Source organism: Cornus florida, unplaced genomic scaffold, assembly GCF_030987335.1.
Source record: "Cornus florida cultivar Cherokee Brave unplaced genomic scaffold, ASM3098733v1 CherokeeBrave_3.0.0_Hap2_Chr07, whole genome shotgun sequence".
Taxonomy (NCBI): domain Eukaryota; kingdom Viridiplantae; phylum Streptophyta; class Magnoliopsida; order Cornales; family Cornaceae; genus Cornus; species Cornus florida.
Window position 1 is genome coordinate 63,306,766 of NW_026775577.1, and position 20,596 is coordinate 63,327,361.

Below are 20,596 nucleotides of genomic sequence, written 5' to 3' on the forward strand. Positions count from 1 at the left end.
GAAAAATAAATAATAAAATCTCTAGATTTTATATTTAATCATGCAAACAAGTAGTATAAGCATCACAAGCATGCTATATAACAAGAATTTAAACCTAGAACATCTCCTACCTCAATTTGAGATGAAAATCCCAAAGGCCATCAAAATGGAATGGCTCCGAATCCGATGAAACTACTAGGTTTTGTCGGGGACAACGCTGTGAACATAACCCCCATCAAAATCATAACTTGACCTCAAAACCAAACTCAAGAAATGGTCAAAACTGAATCTAATAAGGGGGAAAGGTAGAGCACGGCGAGGGTAACAACAAATGTTAAGGCCAAAGACTTTCCATCAAGGAAAAGTGAACTAAAAGAGGAGAGAGAAGATGGCAGCACCCCTTTGGCTGCCATGGGAGCTCCAGGTCGTGCATGAAGAGGGGAGAAGATGAAAAATGAAATATCTCACCCCCCTTTTATAGAAATCTCAAAAAGTGCCCCGAACGGGCCCCGCCGGGTCTGAAAAGTAAAATTTGAGCAGACAGGCTCAAATGGCAAAACTTTGTGAACAAAAAAGATTCAAAATGATAAAATATGAACAACGGAAGAAATTGTGTCAAAAAATGAGTCCCGATCAAAAAGTTATACCCAAAACAAGTTTGGCGCAAACTAGGGTCAGAAACCCTAAAACTGGAAAACATCGACCAGGAGGAAATTCCAAGAGTACACAACTCGACGAAATGTGAAAATGAATCCTGTACGAGGATCCAGGCTCAAAACAAGACATTTTGCAATAACTTTCATTAATTGCATAATGGCCCCTCCAAAAAGTGAAAACTGCACTTATGGCCCAGAATGAAAATATCTTCCAAAAATATTTTCTTAAAAACCCCTGAGATAAAATATCTTCAAAAGATATTTACAAAAAACACCCCAAGAAAAGAAAATAATTTCAAAGAACTTTGCATCCATGCCCCTATGGACACCGGGAGCAACTAGAGTACTTTCTTGCAAAAGTAAAGATACGTATTTTGAGGAAACCACTCAAGATGAAGGCATGTGAAGTCAAAAACCAACTCCAAGCTTGAAAAAGGAGGTTGTGCCAACAATGTGACAAATGGGAAAAAGACAGAATAGGGAAAAAGATAAAACAGGGAAAAGGACGAAAGGCGCATAGTGTCCGAAAAGTGAAAATGCATAAATGACTCGGTCCTCAAAGGAAGTTGTCAATCCATGGAAAAGAGTCTCAGGAACCAATTTCGAGCATTCGAGATGACTTTAAGCAACACGAAACAGAGCTCAGAAAAGAAAATTAAACGAAAAAAATTCATTCGTAAATTTTCAAGAAAAAGGAAAGGAAGGTAAATGACCGGGTCGTTACAAAATTTAAATTTAATTAATTAAAAACTAAATAAATTAAAATATTTTTGAAATTTTGAAAACTTGTTGAAAATTAAAACAAAATAAAATGAGAGAGAAAATAGAATAAAATAAAAATGAAAATATTTTTGGATTTTTGAAAAGTTGAAAAGTTGAAAAGTCAAACTAAAGTTAAAATAATGAAATGAAGATTTGTGATTGATCGAAACAAGAGTTTGATCGATCAGACAGAGAGCAAAAATATGTAGGTTTTTGGTTCAAAAATTTGGCTAAGTGTTGGAACATGAGATCGATCGAAGAACTTTCATATCGATCTTGGAATGTTTCGAATGATCAGACAGAGAGTTGAAATATGCAGGTTGATGCAATTTCAAAATTTTTCTAAGTGTTGAGTCATGAGATTGATCGAACTTGGAAGTTGAATCGATCGAAGGTCTCTTGATCGATCTTGGAGTTGGTTCGAACGATGGGGCAGAGAGGTGATTTGGATGCAGGTTTCTGCAGGACGAAAAATTTTCTAAGTGTTGGATGCAGAGAGGAGTTTGATCAATCGAACTCAAGTTTAAGATAGATCAAACTTTGTAGAAGGCTCAATAATGACATGAAAGCTCATGCGATCCTCACCAAAGTTCATTTCAATGCATATGAGAACCAAAATCAAGTATCTAGAGTTTGCATGAAATGAAATGAAAGATAGAAATGAGGGAGGAATAGGGTTTTGACACCCTACGAATGCCTTTGCTAGTCTTTAACGTCTCTAGCAAGACGTTAGACTCTTTTAGCCCGGATCAAAGATCTTGTTATGCATCCCCTCCTTATTGGGGTGATGAATAGTTCTTTGAACTTTTCCCAACAAATGGTTCTTTGAAGAACTTGTTGGTTTAAGCTCGAAAGGAGCTCTTGGTTCATTGTCAATGCAATCTTCTATGTGCTCATACACCGGGTCAATTAGATGTGCAGCTTCAAAATGTCTTTGAAAGACTTGACCCTCTATGTAAGGTTTCAATCTTTGACCATTAACTTTGAAAATGTTGCCCTTCTTCAAGTTTTTGATTTCAACTGCCCCATGAGGTGCAACAGAGATGATTTCATAAAGGCCTTCCCATTTGGTTCTCAATTTCCCAGGAAAGAGTTTCAGCCTAGAGTTGAAAAGCTAAGCTTTTTGACCGGGTTCCAAAGACTTTTTCACAATATGCTTATCATGAAAGGCTTTGGTTCGTTATTTATAGATTTTAGCATTATCATAAGCATTGTGTCTTAACTCTTCTAACTTACTCAATTGGAGTAACCTATTCTCTCTGGCTTTATCAAGGTCAAAATTGAGCTTTTTAACTATCCAAAAGGATTTATGCTCTAGCTCAACCGGAAGATGGTAAGGCTTTCCATATACAAGTCTATAAGCATCATTTAGCTTTCTTGACCAATTCTTCCGAGTGGCGTTAACCGTTTTCTCAAGAATATGCTTAATTTCCCGGTTAGACACTTCAACTTGCCCGCTTGTTTGAGGATGGTAGGGAGTGGCTACCTTATGAGTGACAGAGTACTTAAGGAATAAATCCTTTAAGAATTGATTGCAGAAATGTTTTTTTCCATCACTTATTATAGCCCTTGGCATACCAAAACGAGCAAAGATATTGGATTTGATGAATTGAATGACCACGTAGTGGTCATTCGTTTTGGTGGCACATGCTTCCACCCACTTGGAAACATAATCAACGGCAAGAAGTATGTATTGAAAACCATAGGACATAGGAAATGGACCCATAAAATCAATGTCCCATATATCAAGGATCTCAATAACAAGTATATTGGTCAAAGGCATCATATCCCTTCTAGACATTGTTCCCATCTTTTGACATCTCTCACATGATTTGCAAAAATTGTAAGCATCTCTATGAATAGTGGGCCAAAAGAGCCCACTTTGAAGAACCTTCAAGGCGGTCTTCTTTGCACTAAAATGCCCACCACATGCGAGAGTGCGACAAAACACTAGGACACTTGGAATCTTACTCTCTGGAATACATCTTCTCACAATTAGATCCGGACAATATCGGTATAGGACAGGGTCTTCCCAATAGTAATTCCGGATATTGGCAAAGAAACAATTCTTTTCGTTCTTCGATCAAGAAGTTGGTAGCTTGCCTACTGCCAAATAATTCACAATGTCGGCAAACCAAGGCATTTTCCCATTGGAAATTTGAAAGAGTTGTTCATCCGGAAATGAGTCACAAATTGGTAGACTAGGGAAAGGCTCTATCGATAACCTAGAAAAATGATCGGCAACCACATTCTCGGTGCCTTTCTTATCCTTGATTTCAAAATCGAATTCTTGAAGAAGCAAAATCCATCTAATTAGCCTAGGTTTTGTTTCCCTTTTTGTTAATAGATGCCTCAAGGTAGCATGATCAGAATAAACGATAACCTTGGACCCTAAGAGATAGGAACGAAATTTATCAAGAGCATATACTACGGCAAGTAATTCCTTCTCGGTAGTGGAGTAATTCAATTGAGCTCCCGAGAAAGTTTTACTTGTATAGTATATGGCACAAGGAAGCTTACCCACTCTTTGTCCCAAAACTGCCCCCATGGCATAATCAGAAGCATCACACATGATTTCAAATGGCAATGACCAATTGGGAGGTTGCATGATAGGAGCAGATAATAATAATTCATGCAATTTATGAAAAACGTCTAGTCATGCTTGATCAAAGACGAAAGGAGTTTCATTAGCAAGAACATTGCACAAGGGTCGAGCAATTTTGCTAAAGTCCTTGATAAAATGGTGGTAAAAGCCAGCATGACCTAGAAAGGAGCGAACCTCTCTCACCGTTGAAGGTGGAGGCAATTCAGAAATAAGCTCGACCTTCGTTTTATCTACCTCTATTCCTCTCCTTAAGATAACATGACCCAAAACAATACCTTCTTGAACCATGAAATGGCTCTTTTCCCAGCTAAGTACAAGGTTGGTTTCACGACATCTTTTAAGCACTAGATTTAAGTTTTTGAGGTATGCATCAAATGAAGATCCAAAAATAGAAAAATCATCCATGAAGACCTCTAGATACTTTTCCACCATATCCAAGAAAATTGACATCATACACCTTTGGAATGAAGCGAGTGCATTGCACAAACCAAAATGCATCCGTCTATAAGCAAATGTGCCGAATGGACATGTAAAAGTGGTTTTCTCTTGGTCTAATGGGTCGAGGACTACTTGATTGTACCCCGAATAGCGATCAAGGAAGCAATAATATTATTGCCCGGCCAATCTCTCTAGAATTTGATCAATAAATGGCAAAGGAAAGTGATCCTTTCTAGTGGCGGCATTTAATTTGCGGTAATCAATGCATACACACCATGAATTGGCGATACGCTTAGAGATTTCCTCACCCTTTGTAACCACCATAATCCCCAATTTTTTGGGAACTACTTGAGTTGGACTCACCCATTTGCTATCGGAGATTGGGTAAATGATTCCCGCATCCAAGAGTTTGACAACTTCCTTCTTAACTACTTCCTTCATGTTTGGATTAAGTCTCCTTTGGGCATCCCTAAAGGGTTTTGTCTCATCTTCCATAAGTATGCGATGCATACAAATAGAGGGGTCAATTCCCTTAAGATCCGCCACACTCCATCCTATGGCTTCCTTATTTTCTTTAAGCACACTTAAGAGAGCATCTTATTGGTCTTTTTTGAGACTTGAAGAAATGATAACCGGAAGAGTTTCTTTTGGTCCTAAAAATGCATACTTGAGATTGGAAGGTAGAGTTTTAAGCTCAAGAATTGGTAGAGAGACTGCATACTTGAGATTGGAAGGTAGAGTTTTAAGCTCAAGAATTAGTGGAGTGCTAAAGAGCGGAGGAAGAGGTTCTATTAGAGTTTTCCAAGATGGAAAATCTAAGCTTGCAACAGATTCCATGAGATTGCTTACCTCATTTATTGAATTTTCATTATCAAATCCACAACTTCCAAACATTTCAAGAAGGCAAGAGGCTAGAGAATCATCGGATAAAAGAGATGAAAGACTATCCTTAATTGGTTGTTTCAGTACCATTGTTGGAATTGCTTCCTCAACAACCTCATCTAACACATCTACAAGGCAACACTCCTCCTCATCCATGGGATGTCTACTTGCATGGAAAACATTAAGTTTGACCATCATATTGCCAAAAGAGAGGTCCATTATCCCGGATCTACAATTAATTGTTGCATTTGTAGTGGCAAAAAATGGTCTTCCCAAGATGATTGGGATGTGGGTGGAAGGATTGGCAACTGGCTCGGTATCAAGAACTATAAAATCAACCGGAAAGTAGAATTTATCCACTTTTACAAGGATATCCTCTACCATGCCCTTAGGTCTTTTGACGGATCTATCGGCCATTTGAAGTACCACCAAGGTTGGCTTCAAATCATTCAACCCTAATTGGACATATACGGAGTAAGGAATCAAGTTGACACTTGCACCTAAGTCAAGAAGAGCTCTACGAATTTCATGTGTTCCAATTACACAAGAAATAGTCAGAGCACCGGGATCTTTGAACTTAAGTGGAGTGTTTTGTTGAAGAATGGAGCTCACTTGCTCCGTGAGGAACACTTTTTTTAGGGCTTGGTCCCTTGCTCTTCCTCTTTTGTGTGCAAAGATCTTTCAAGAATTTTGCATAAGGTGGAATTTGCTTAATGGCATCCAAAAGAGGAAGATTGATATTGACTTGCTTAAAAACTTCCATCATGTCATGTGTTTTCCCTTCTTGCCTCCCATAAGGCGAAGTTTCCTTTAAACCATAAGGGAATGGAGCTTTTGGCTCACAAGACTTTGTGATTTAAGAGGATGATGGAGAAGATTGAGAATTTCGATTAGGCTCATTTTCATTCAAATGAGTAGGATTAGAATTGGAAATTGGATGGGTGACAACTTTAGGTTACACCGATTCACTATCTTCCTTTGGTAGCTCAACCCTATTGTCCACTATTCTACCACTTCTCAATGTGGTGATGGCTTGCGCTTGAGCTCGGAAAGAATACCCCGATGTAGGGTTTGCTTCCACATAAAATTGGGCCTTTGGATTCCTCTCGGGTTGACTAGGCAATTTCCCAATTTTTCTTGCATTCAATGCATTAGCTATGGTCCCAATTTGGGATTCAAGCTTTGATATAGATTGAGAGTGGGAATGCAACAAGTTGGTAACCTTTTCTAAGCTATCCAAAGCCATCAAGACCTTATTTTCAAATGTGGAATTACTAGAAAGTGCTTGAGGATAATGAAAGCTAACTTGGGAATCATACATTTGAGGATGTGAGAAGTCATTCATTCTTTGATGATGAAAAGAAGAAGAAACAAACCCTTGAGAACCTCCGTTTCTTTTATGAGGTGGAATGTATTTTCTTTGGAGATTTTTAGCTTGACAATGGAACATATGCTTTTGAATAAGGGTGAGCAAATGTGGCATTAACTTGTTCAAAGCGTTCATTAACAACATGTCCGTGGGGACAATTGAAAGTAGTATGCAAAACACTTGAACATATCATACAAGGCTCACAAAGATGAGTTGTATGATGAAAAGGAGACACATTGGTAGCCGATTTTTGATTCAACAAGAATTGATCAAGTTTTTGAGAAAGCGTTTTAACCTCGGCTACAATTTCCCTTGAATTATCAATTTGACACACTGTTACACTTTTCTCTTTTTTAGTAAAACCATGGTCAAGCCGAGAAGTGTAATATTTATGCAAAGAATTTTCACTCATTTTTTCAAAGAGGTGCCAAATGTCATCTTCATGTTTTCCAAAATATGAACCCCCACATGAGGTATCAACTATGTCCTTTTGCATGTCGGATAGGCTTTTATAGAAGTATTGGACAACTTGCCATTTTGGGATACCATGGTGTGGACACTTTCTTAGCAAGTCATTTAATCTCTCCCACGCCTCATGCAACAACTCTCCTTCCCTTTGAGAAAATTCTCTAATTGAAGCACACATTACATTGGTTAAACTTACGGGGTAAAATTTTTTTAAAAACTCATTTTGCATTTGTGCCCAAGATGTTATTGAATTCACCCCTAAAGTATTGAACCAATGCTTTGCTTTATTTTTAAGTGTAAAAGGGAAGAGGAGTAACTTAAGAACTTCCTCTGGGACATTCATGTACCTCACGGTGGAACATAGTTCAAGAAATTCATTAAGATGCCTATATGGTTTCTCTTCATCTAAGCCATAAAAGAGTGGACACATTTGAATGGTCTCGGGCTTGATTTCATATTGATTAGCCTCAAAATTAAGCAACACAATCAAGTAGGTGTATGGTATGCATGAAGATTATAATGATCATGAAGGACCATTGGAGGAATTGGAGCTTGGACTCCGGGGCCATGTTGATTAAGAGGTGGGTTTTGCATAAAACGTGGGTCTAAGTAGCCAAGATTACCCTCTAGATTTTCCATGTGAATGCCTAGAATGTATGATAGGACAAGGTCTATACAAGGCTACAAATGACACACAAATCACCACAAAACAAGCAAGCACTCCTCCTTCACAACAAATCAACAATCAACAAACTTCTTCCACATACAATGTTCCCACACTCCCATGCTTTGATAACAATGCAGAGTAAAGTAAATAGCCTCCACGCGGGCTCACGATTTATCGAAGAATTCAAAAACAAGCCTCCACGCGGGCCGACGATTTGACTAAGGGATTGAGTAAGAAAGTCTCACAAAGGTCCTTTAGCACTTCAACTCCAAATTAAAAGCTTAGCTTAGCAAATTTTTTAATTTTAGCACTTTTCCTTTCTTTGCTTAGCTCCTTTGCTTGGATACTCCTTTGCTTGCCTCCTAGCTCAATACTCCATGTCAAAGATGAACAAACACAATAAGTAATCTAAAGGGAAAACAAAGTAAAGACACGATCAAAAGAGTACTAATTCCTAATTGGTTCCACAAATACAACGTTGCCTAATCCAAGGCAACGGCGCCAAAAACTGGTGATGCTCTCCCCTAGGTGTGCACAAAATAATGCACAACACCTTGAGTTTGGAAATTAGTGTCATGTGGGCATCATAGTTAAATTTAAAAACCGCTTAACACCTATACTATGTAGTATGAGTGAGAAGGGGTCGTCCCAAGGGATTGGAGTCGTACTTGAATGTGAAAATGCAACTAGGGTCAGTAGGTCGAGTGATCAACAAATGGTTGGTTGGTTAAGTAAACTAGAGAGCAACTAAATTAAATTACGTGATTGGATGTAACAAGAGTAAGCAAGAGAGAGAGAGAGATCTTGGGGTTTAGAGGTCACCGCCAAGCAATGCTTTTCTACACTTCCAACTAGTGACTAATGAGGGTAAAATGTGTTGCAATATTTGTGTGTATGTGCTTGGTTGATTCAATTAGCAGGGGTGACCAATTTAAGTATACATTGTCTAATCAACATGTGAAAAGCATAATATATCTAGCACTTAAGTATATATTGTCTAAATAGCATGTGAAAAGCACAACACATCTAGCAAATCATTAATCCTTTCATTAAGTTCACAAGCCAAACACAACACAAGGTTAGAGACATATGCTACTTGCATTCAAAAGTATGGAACATCAAACAACTAGCATAGATTGTCCTCTCATCTAATAATTATGCTATCACTACACTACAATTAAACTAGTGGCATGAAATTAAACTAACTAAGCTAAGGGAGAGGCATAATCCATCAACAAGTGAGCATGAACCATCTAGAAAATCACAAGAGCATTCTTTTAAGCACAATGTTTTGACAATCCCTAAATCCACAGCCTTAATGCACATAGACATGCATCAATTACACAAGAAATAGAGGTAAACACATAAACAGCTATTCTAGCATACATAGACAAATGGATAGAATGAAATGATTGATTGGAAGCATTAAACCACATAAATCATTGAATAAACAAGATGTATATGTATAAAAGTGTCAAAACATTAATTACAACACTAATCCCTCAATAATACACAAGATTAAGATATAAAAAGCATGCGTGGGGCTAACTCTAGCCCCAAGAGGATGTCTAGCCACTCATGGTGATGATGCTCCAACCCTCAAGGGCTAACTCCATGGTTGAAATCTGCTACTTGTTGATGAAGAGTCTCTAATGGTGTCTCTAGCCTCCTTATCCTCTAAGCTTCCTCTCCAAAAGATGATATGAAAATTATGTTGTCTCCCCTTGAAAAAGCAATCCTTATCCTTATATAGGTAGGTCAAAATGACACATAAAATGAGTTGGGGTCGTGCACACAATATTCCCTAATGATTGGATAAAGGACAACTCTCAATGAGATGGAATTTTAACTTTTTCGCACTGGAGGAAGTTCGATCGATCGAACCTTGAACTTGGATCGATCGAAAGTAACTGAGATCGATCGAACTTAGGCTGGATCGATCCAACTGGCTGAGCTTTTTGGAAAAAGACAAATCCGAGATATTTATGGGAGATATTGATGGGAAAAAGACAAAAGTGGTTAGTGGGTGGTATAGCTGTGGATAGGATCAATCATTTGAATAAGGACAAAAGTGTTCGATCGATCGAAGGATGGTGTTGGATCAATCGAACTTTTGGAACTTTATGCTTTTGGGTCAAGGCTTGGATCTATCTTGAAGTGCTGAGATTGATCATTGTTCGATCGATTAAACCTTGAACTTGGATCGATCGAACTTTGCTGCTTGCCACCTTTGGCTTCATTTGCTTCCTTCTTTCTCCACTTTGCTCCTTTCTTTGATTAATCCCAGAATTACTTCAATTAAGCTCTTATTTGGCTGAGTTAGCTTATTTTTGGGATAAGTGCCTAAAAATGGAAATAATACGAAATCAATCTAAAACGGTAAAGTAAGATAGATAAAGGTACTAGAATACTTATGCTTAAGGGGTTTAAATACGCACTTTTCAGTGCTCATCAATGGACAATCAAGAATCTTATGTCCTAATCTTTTACAATAATTGCATTTAGAAGAAGGGGCACCACTCTTGGCAAAATGATCATACAAAGGCTTTCTTCTTCTCAATAAGCATGCATCTTTAGTGTGAGGATCATATCTTATTTCATTTTTAAAATAGACTTCTCTTTGATTTCCAAGCATAGTACTTAAGTTCTCTTTTCCTTTGGTTGTCTTCGCTAAAGTGCCATTTTGATCATCAATGACTTCCTTTGAAAAATTATACTCAGAAACACAATCAATTGATGGTGGCTCTCTTGCTAGTACATTATCCTTTTTCCTTTTTCAAGGACTCGTTTTCAATTTGGATCTTTTGTAATTCTTGCACAAGATAATGATTTTCCATTTTCAAAGAATCATTTTCCATTTGGACTTTTTCATGTCTTTGAGAGAGATTATGATTTTCCTTTTTAAGAGAAGTACAGTTCATAATCATTTTTTCTAGCACACAAAGTAACTCTTTAAACGCATCATGCAAGTTATTATGCTCATCAACTAACTCATTATAGGTAGCATTTAAATCAAAAGAATCATGGTTGGAAATTACCTCTTCTTCGGAGGCCATAAGACACAAGGCATCATCTTCATGATTCTTAGTTTCCTCTTTGATGGCACTTGTTTCTTTGCTAGAAACTTGAAGAGTTATATTTTTCTCTTGAGTTACTCCATCTTCATTACTATAGGAGTATAAGTGAGTTCTATCAAGGGCATTCAAATGGGTAGGGATGTTAGTAGAACAAGAATGCATTTCATGATAAGATACAATATCTTTAATGCTAAGAGAATCATATTCATTAAGGTGCATATTTAATTCCTCAATTTGACGTATACCATCATAGGCTAATTCAAGTGAGTTCCAAATATCTTTAGCCGTTCTACAAAGGGCAATTTTATTGAACACATTTTTGCTTAATGCACAATAGAGATAACATATAGCTATACTATTGCATTGAGTTAATCTATTCTCATTTTCAGACCATTCCCCTTTAGATTTAGGAATTTCATTTCCTTCAAAAACTTTGGTTGGAATATGATCACCATTTTCTATAACTTTCCATACATCAATATCAATACTCTCTAGAAATACTCTCATTCTAATTTTCCAATAGATATAATCGTTTCCATCAAAACAAAGAGGCATATAAATGGATTGTCCTACTAAGTGTGTGATACTACCATTGTTGGCCATGATCGTACTCTAAGACGGTTAAGTCCATTAATAGAGTTTAGGATCTGATACCAATTGTTACCCAAGTATTAACTCTAGAGGAGGGGTAAATAGAGTCACTGACAAACAATAGATAACTTTCGTAATATAAAAAAACAATTTTAAGTAAAGTACTTAGCACAATTGTGCAATTATAAAGATATAAAATAAGCAATTAAATAGCACAATTATAAGAGAGATAAGGGAAGAGAAATTACAAACTATAACACGGTGATTTTTACGAGGTTTTGAAACTCCTACTCCTCAGCTCAAGACCCCTCTTGAGACTTCCCAATTCACTATAGCTTCTTCTTACGGGTGGAGAGTAAACCTTTATATAAAGCAAGACCTTGCTTCTTCTTTTTTCTTGCTAAGAGAACAACATTCTCGTAGTCTTCCTTTAGGTCACACCAACCCGGTGGGTCAAACCAACCCTTACAATAGATAGTAACAAGAACAATGAAGTATAAGAAATCTCTCAAAGAGTACAAGTTTTAGCTCACAACTAGAGTATTGATGAATATAAGTGAAGCTCAAACTCTATAAATGATATACATGAGAGAAGATGATATAAGTGAAGAACAAAAGCTTTAATAAACTCAATAAGATCTCTCAAGTGTATAATAGAGCAAAAGCTCTATGAAGATTCAAAATAGAGCAAAAGCCCTTTGAATCCTTAGTTAAATCTCTCAAGATTTGTATATGAGTGAATGAGAGATATGAAGAGAAGATTAGAGAACAAAATCTCTCTTTAATGCAATATGAAGTCTTTCAAATGATGTCTCTTGATTAGTCAGACATTCCCCCACTCTATTTATAGAGTTTGCAAGCTTAATATAGCTGTTAGAAGCTGAATGCACAAGGCTCGAGGAGAATAGAGCCGTTGTAGTTTGAAATTTGCAGATTCAACAGGAATCGGTCGACGTGTGGCATAAACCAATCGACGTCTTTGCATGAAACGATTGATGTATGCTACAAACCGGTCGACGTATTCTTCATGAACCGGTTAATGTATGCATTAAACCAGTTGATATGAATGTTATGTTCTTGAAATTTCATTACTGCCTAGATACCGTTCGACATAAAGTTGAAACCGGTCGACGTAAAACCTGAAGTTAGAACCGGTCGACGTAAAACCTGGTGCATTGACAGTTTTGACAGATCAGCTTATGCATAAGACTTTCAGTACAGGACATCTGCATATTGCTTATTTCCATTAAAATAAATGTCTTTACAGTAGTTATATATCCATTTACTTTAAGTTTACAATGTAAATAAGGAAGTACCCCCCATTTGGATTCAATAAAAAATACTAGAAAATTGAAATCCAACGAAATCAAAATGTAAAAATTCAGTTTTAGTATAAATTTGGATTTCTGACAGTTTTGGTAAAAATGAATCCTTATGTAAACCAATGTAGACTTTGTCAAAAATTCTGATAAAATCAATTTAGGCTAGTTGAAGTATAAAGAGTTATTACCGGAAAAAATTATTTTGAAATAATCATTATTTCAAAAATCTAATTTTCACACTTAGCCAAAAATATAGTTTTTCATGACACGCATTCTGGGGTCTTAATGTTCGCTACCAACTCATGGTAATAAAGGCTTCTCATGCCTTAATTGTTGACCAATATGAATTTTATGATTAATGTGCATGGTCTTAGCATTTCTAGCACAAGTGATGAGTTCTTTCAAAGCTTATGCAAGCTTGAACTAACTCACTCTTTAGCAAAGACTGCATATGTCAATTGTATATGAATGAAGTGCATAGTCAATTGCTAATGGATATAGGAGCATGTGAATGATGATATGATATGCATGGTCCTATAGAGATGAGCTTTAAATGGATTTATAAATACTTTGACATTGAATCCTAAACACTCACCATCTTATCTACCCCTTTCTTCACGCTTTGTCCATGATCGTGTAGGCTTTCAGGTAGACTCACTTTCTTCATTTCTTTGAGTTACTTTCTTGATTATTGATGTCCAAGCTATCTTTGGATGGACTTTGCATTTGGTTCCTTGCAACTTCATGTCTTCATTGTATCCATTTATTTCCTTGATGTGATCTTGAATAATGGAATACTTTGAATGATCTTTAGTGCTTCATTGAGGTCATTATTTAAATGTGAATAATCTATATAGCACTCAATGTAAACAATAGTCCTTAAACACCATTAATGGTTTGTTATCATCAAAACACCTATCTTGTCATTGGATGAAATCCTTAAGGTCAACAAGAAGAAACTACGTCAAAAACCGAGTCCCGAGCAGAAAGATATGCTCCGAACAAGTTCGGCGGCAACCGGGGTCAGAAACCCTAAAACTGGGAAAAATAACCAGAAGGAAATTCTAAGAGTATGCGACTCGACGAAAAGTGAAAATGAATCACGTATGAGGATCCAAGCTTAAAACGAGGTATTTTGTAATAACTTTCTTTAATTGCACAATGGCCTCTATAAAAAGGAAAACTGCGAAACTGACCCAAAATGAAAATATCATCGAAAAGATATTTTCTTTAAAACCCCTAAAATAAACATCTTCAAAAGATATTTATGAAAAACACCCCAAGAAACAAGAATATTTCCAAAGAAACTATGCATCCATGCCCTTATGGACATGGGGAGCAACCAGAGTACTTTTCTATAAAAGTAAAGATACGTTTTTTGTGGAAACCACTTATAATGAAGGTACGTGAAGTCAAAAACCGACTCTGAACATGAAAAGTGAGGTTGTGCCAAAAAGTGACAAACGGGGAAAAAGACGAAAAGTGAATATTGTCGAAAAAATGAAAATGTGGAAAAAACGCGGTTTTTTAAGGAAGTTGTTAATCCAAAGAAAAGAATCTCAAAAACCGCACTCAAGATGACACCAAGTGACGAGAAACCAAACTCAAAAAATAAAATTCAACGGAAAAAAAATTTATCCGTAAAATTTGAGAAAGAGGAAAGGAAGAAAAATGACTGGGTCATTACAAACTCCAAGTGTTAGAGGATAGATTGATCAGAGATCCCTTTGATGTGATTACAGATTTTAATGCCAAATTTTTTGGTGTCATCGATGTTGACCACCACGGATGCGCGTCCGGTGAGCTTGACTAGGTGGACGGCGACGACGGTGATGGGTGATGGCCGTCGAGGTTATAATCCGGCATCCCGACGGTGATGGGCGACGACGGTGATGCTTTACTCTCTTTCTCTCTTTAAATGTAACCCTCTCCAGACCCATTATTCTCTATCTCCTCTGTGTCTCCTTCTCTTTCATCACCACACCCATATTCTAGAGATCTCTCTAAAATTTCACCTTTCTCTCTCTAAAAAACCTCGCCAACATACCACCAATTTCAGAAAGTTTTGGTGCCTCGCCGGTTCGGCTATCTCTCAGATCTTCACTGGCCCTTACAACCCTTGACCTTGACACTGTCTCCTTTGAGAACCCCCTCATCACTAGATTCTAGTATTTTCGTGTTATGGTTGGTTTGTGTATATATATTGTTTTTCTAGCAAAATTCACAGGATTTATGGTCAAATGTTTTTTTTTTTTTTTTTTTTGGCTGTGCAAATTTGCATTATTGAATGTTAATATGGGGTGTAATCTTTCTGTTTTTGCTTCCCCATAAATTTTGAAGAAAGAAAATTTTAGAGAGAGAAACGATGGATTTTAAGAGACGATAAATCGCAACCACCGATCACTACTGACCACCATTGGAGCAGTTTTTCTTTTTCTTTTTTTTTTTTTAAATAGTCACTCTTCAATTGCTATTTCTACGTGATTTCATTACAGACATTATTCTGCCCCAAAAATGGGTCCACAAAGTAGAGAGAATAGAGAGTAATGGGTTTGCGAATAGAGGGGGTTAGCTAGGTTAAACTTGAGAGAGTGATAGTACACCCAATATATGTAACATGTATTTTTGTCTTTATAGAAAAGCTGTGTTTTTTTGTGCAAGTTCATACTCCCTCCGTCCAATATTAGATGTCCATATTTAGAAATAGGAGTTTTTAAGGGGACATGCAATTAATGCATTGTCCGCTTTTAAAATTGCCAACTTGTCTTTTTTAGTTTAGATATGAATAGTTACCAAGTTTGAAATTTTTTGAAAATATAAAGGACAATGATGGAAAGATAAGGCTTATTTACTTTGACTTTTTAAAGTTGACAACTAATTTTGGACATATAAAAATGAGATAATGGAATAATATGGGACAAAAGTAGTATATGTATAGAAGGGTGTTTTTGTCTTTTTGATTTAGCTCCAAAATTTTATTAATATTAATATGAAATTGATGGGTAAAACTGTAAAATCACCCAGTTCAGTTAGTAAAGTAAACGGGTGGCAAATTGAATACATATGTATCTTCTTAGATTCAAACTTGAGACTTCTGGAGAAATAAGTTAAAGACTTAACCATCTCTACTAGAGAACTTCTTGTATTATATGTTGATTGAAAATTTATATATACACTTGTATCCTGTAGCCAACTTTCTATTTTCCACCAATCTCTTCCTACAATTTATCTATTTTTCTTTATTTTGGTAGACACTACAAATAACCTAAACAAATACAAAACTCTACTAATTAATTAAAATAAATATAAAAAATACTAACAAATATAAATTTAGGGATGAAATATATAAGAAATGTGAACTCATCAGCTCTCTGCTGACATGTTGGCGACCTGTTAGCTACATATAGTTTTACTTTTTTCCTTTTTTTTCAATTTTATTTTTTACTTTTTTTTAATTTTTTTTATTCTGGTCTAAGGTGCATATCATAGGATGTTGCCTTCTTTGGTCATTTCACAAAATAATATATATATATATATATTAGGGCTATAACTCAAACGGGTTTGAGGTATAACTTGAGTCCAACCCATCATATGAAATGCTAAACCAAGCCCAACCCTAACCCTATCCTCAACCCTAACTATTCAACCCATGCCTAACCCATCCTTCTACTTTTAAATTCCGGCTTGCAACTCGGGTTTAGATTCCAGATTAAAACTTCAGGTTAATTCGGGTTACTTATATGGCTAATTTTCAAACCAAAAATTTAATATGATCTTGAATTAGTTTTAGGTTAAATTACTCTTAAACAAAAAAAGTTTAAAGACTTTTTGTAGATTTTTAATAAATTACAAACAAATTATTAGAAAATTAATTGTCTTAAATGTTAACATATAGTAAATTAAGATTTGACAAAGGAAGGTGAAAAGAAAAAAGGTAATCATAGCTTAAATATTATATATAATGTATTTAAAAGGAAAAATATATACGAAAATAATATTAAAATTCAGGTTCGGGTTATCTCGGGTTACTAGTACTTCAACCCAAACCCTACCCTAATTAAATTTAGGTTTAGATTTTTCAACTAATTGTAAAAATGATTGTCCAAGTTCGCGAAAAATTGGGCTAAGCTCGGGTTGGGTTCGGGTCGCCTAATCCAAGTTGTACCACTGATATATATATATATATATATATTTTATAATATGATTTGTAAAATTAATGTCTCAGTAATGGCCTTTAGTCAAATTGTACCTCAAATATTTGAGGTAGGACTTATTTGTACAATGTGATATTTTATGCCATGTTGGGTAGGACAGAAAAAAAAAAATTTGAATGGAAGGGATTGATAAGACATCCCTAGGGAAAATATTATGTATTTTCTTCTTTTTGTTCAGTTGGATAGAAGAGAAGAGAAGACACTAATAATTTACTATGTTTGTTAAAAGAGAAAGAAAGATAAAGTTTTAATTATTTTTACCATTGTATTCAATAATATTTATAATGTTGTAATCTATAGAGCATAAAATTGTAATTTAAAACCTGTATAATTTAGGATAGTATTTAATTTAAAACTTCTACCAAAAATGGGCTGATGAAAATTTGTAAAGGAGGAAGGATGAGGTGTTATCCTTCTTATTTTCCTTTCTTTCCTTGTATCAAATCTATCGAACAAAGGAAGTTCGTTATTTCCTTCCTATTTTCTCTCCACACCCCTTCCTTCCGAATATAGCATTAAGGACACACGTGAGGGTGTGAAATTAACTTAACCTAAATATATTATAGTAGTATTTTCTGGCCCACTCTTGTTTTAAAAATAACAAACCATAGAGTTCATTACCAATGTCTTAATGGTAACTAGGCTTATGTGTTTTTAAATAAATTGATGTTATTTGTTACTAAGGGAAAAAAATTGTCAAATTTAATAACCCTAGTGTGTAATGGGGTTAGGGTACTACTCGGTGCCAAACAGATTGTCAGGGCTTTAGTACTCTAATGGGGTTTGAGTACTACTAGGTGCCAAACAAATTGCTAGGGCTTAATAGTAAGAAGGAAAGAACCTTGACGCCTTAAAAAGAATTCCAAAATCGTTAACCGATCTCATTCTTGGGTGGGTGATGGCATCGGTTGGCCATCTTCTGTATATCCGTGAAATGAAGAAGAAGAAGAAGAAAATAAGTGAATATTTGAGAAGAAAAGTGAAGGCCTCTCCATGTTTGGTTGAGAAAACTATCCCTACACTACGGGTGGTTGAGAAAACTATTTATATTCATGGTGGAAGCAGCTCTCTAAGAGAAAAGACGGATTGGTACGTACTTAAATTATCAAGTAACGATCCCTGCTCCTCCGATGGTGGTTGGAAAAGGAAAAGGAAGAAATGGAAAAAAGACGAAAAATGGGAGGCGGACGAGTTTATTCCAATTGAACTGATCTTGAAGGAGGCGGATACTCTATGGTCGGGCTGCTGTGTCGCTCTCAACTCCACTATATACTATATTGGTGGTAATTTATATTCAAAATCATGGCGAGAGGTTGTAGGGGTTCTTTTTTATCAAGATAAGAAAAAAGTGTATAATAGTGATATCATTTACAACTATGAAGGAACAAAGAATATGCTTGGTGTAGGAGGAGGAAAAGAAGACCAATTGTCAAGATTGAGATGGTGGTAGGGCAAGTATATAATTTCTTATGACAGCTCCCTTTTCTGGTTGGTTATTCCTTCATAGGATAGTACTATTTATAGGCCCGGATTCTATTAGTCATTATCCAATGGTCTATTTCGTGCATAGTTTCTCATATACATGGCTCCCAGTCAGGATCACGTGGGTAATCCTGAAGGTTTAGAAGCCTGAAGAGTCTAATCCTCTCATCGAGCCTTACACTATGTTGCCATGTCGTTTCTCCACCAATTGGGGCATTAAATGTTGCTTGGCTGCCGGTTGGTCAAGCCTGACACAGCATTAAATGTGATTTTAAGGTTTACTGTCATAATGTGTATAATCCCATCATCATGTTAATTGAGCCTTGCTAAGAGCGAAGGCACTTCTTGACTTCTCATCCACCAATCTAAAATCCTCCTAAGTTTCCCAAGTTTAGATTCTTTACAACTGTAAAGGCCCTACCTTTGTTTTGTGCTATACATGAACCCATGGTATTCTGATGGCGAGCTTTTTGGGGTTTTGATGCATTACAACCTGGTATGGTACCAGGGCTTGAGGTGTTCGAGGGTTAGTCCCTTGAGGCTCGTTAGGCCTGGTGTGATACTAGGGCTTGGGGCGTTCGAGGCTTGGTCCCTCAAGTCTTGATGGGCCTGGTGTGATACCAAGGCTTAAGGTGCTTGAGGGTTGGTCCCTCGAGGCTTCGTGGGCTTGGTGGGATACTAGGGCTTGGGGTGCTCGAGAGTTGGTCCCTCGAGGCATGATGGGCCTGGCGTGATACCAAGGCTTGGGGTGCTCGAGGGTTGGTCCCTCGAGGCTTGGTGAGCCTGGTGCGATAATAGGGCTTGGGGTGCTCGAGGGTTGGTCCCTCGAGGCTTAATGGGCCTGGTGTAATACCAGGGCTTGGGGTGCTCGAGGGTTGGTCCCTTGAGGCTTGGTGAGCCTGGTGCGATACCAGGGCTTGTGGTACTCGAGGGTTGGTCCCTCGAGGCTTGATGGTCCTGGTACGATACCAAGGCTTAGAGTGTTCGAGGGTTGGTCCCTCGAGGCTTGGTGGGCCTGGTGTGATACTAGGGCTTGGGGTGCTCGACGGTGGGTCCCTCGAGGCATAGTGGGCCTGGTGTGATAGCAAGGCTTGGGGTGCTCGAGGGTTGGTCCCTCGAGGCTTTTGACTTTTCAAATCGCCACGGGGGCCTTGGTTAGGGTTGTATTGACTTGTCAACGTGCCAAGTCAACATTTAATAAATGACACCCATATTTTGTCCCCCTGTACGTGCGACGATTCATAATGTATTGTTGTGCGTGCAAGTCTAAACTAGTAGGTCATTTATTTGTTCAAGGAAACTGAAAGGACGCGAGACTGAAAGGTCGCCTCGGCTCATTAATGCGCCGTCTGATGCTACTTTGATTGTGGAAGTTCCTGAGGTGAGGGAATTGTTTAAAAAGGGGCAGGTGACAGTATGAGGGTCTATTTTTGCAAGGACTTATTTGAGAGAGGACTTGGCTTTACTGTGCTGTCTTTGCCTCCATTATCTCGGTAAAGAGAAATTTTGCAAAGTTAAAATTTGTTTTTATTTATGTTTACTCCATTTGTGGTAGTGCTATCATGGTGATTAAGAAACAAGAGCTAAGTAAGAAAGATCATCCACCACTGAAGGTGCCAGTGGACTCGGAATGGCGACAGACACCATTTTTTGAAAAAAAATTATATGTTTTGGTATCGGGCAGATAGGGTTGTAGTTTCCGGTGAGCCCTTGGAAGTTGTAGAGTTGATGGAGGAGGAGGTTGACATTACCTTATCTGTGCGCATCCCTACAGACACTATTTTGAGGTTTGGTGTCGAGCAGGGGAGATACCCATGGTCTTATGTGAACTTTGTCAATCACATTAGCCCTGGGCATAGTTGGTAAGCTTCGACTAATGCGATTCTTGCTAACTCGGCGTATAAGGCAACTTTAACCGCGATGAGTCTTTTGCCTTGCATAAAATTATTTCACAGAGTACACACCGCTCGCGATGTTACTAGCCTTTGGGAGATGACCTTGCGTTGGAGCTTAAGCTCGTACACTTTTGTCATGGCGTGGGGGGAGTTTATGCCCACAATTGAAGATGTAAGTCAGTTGCTGGT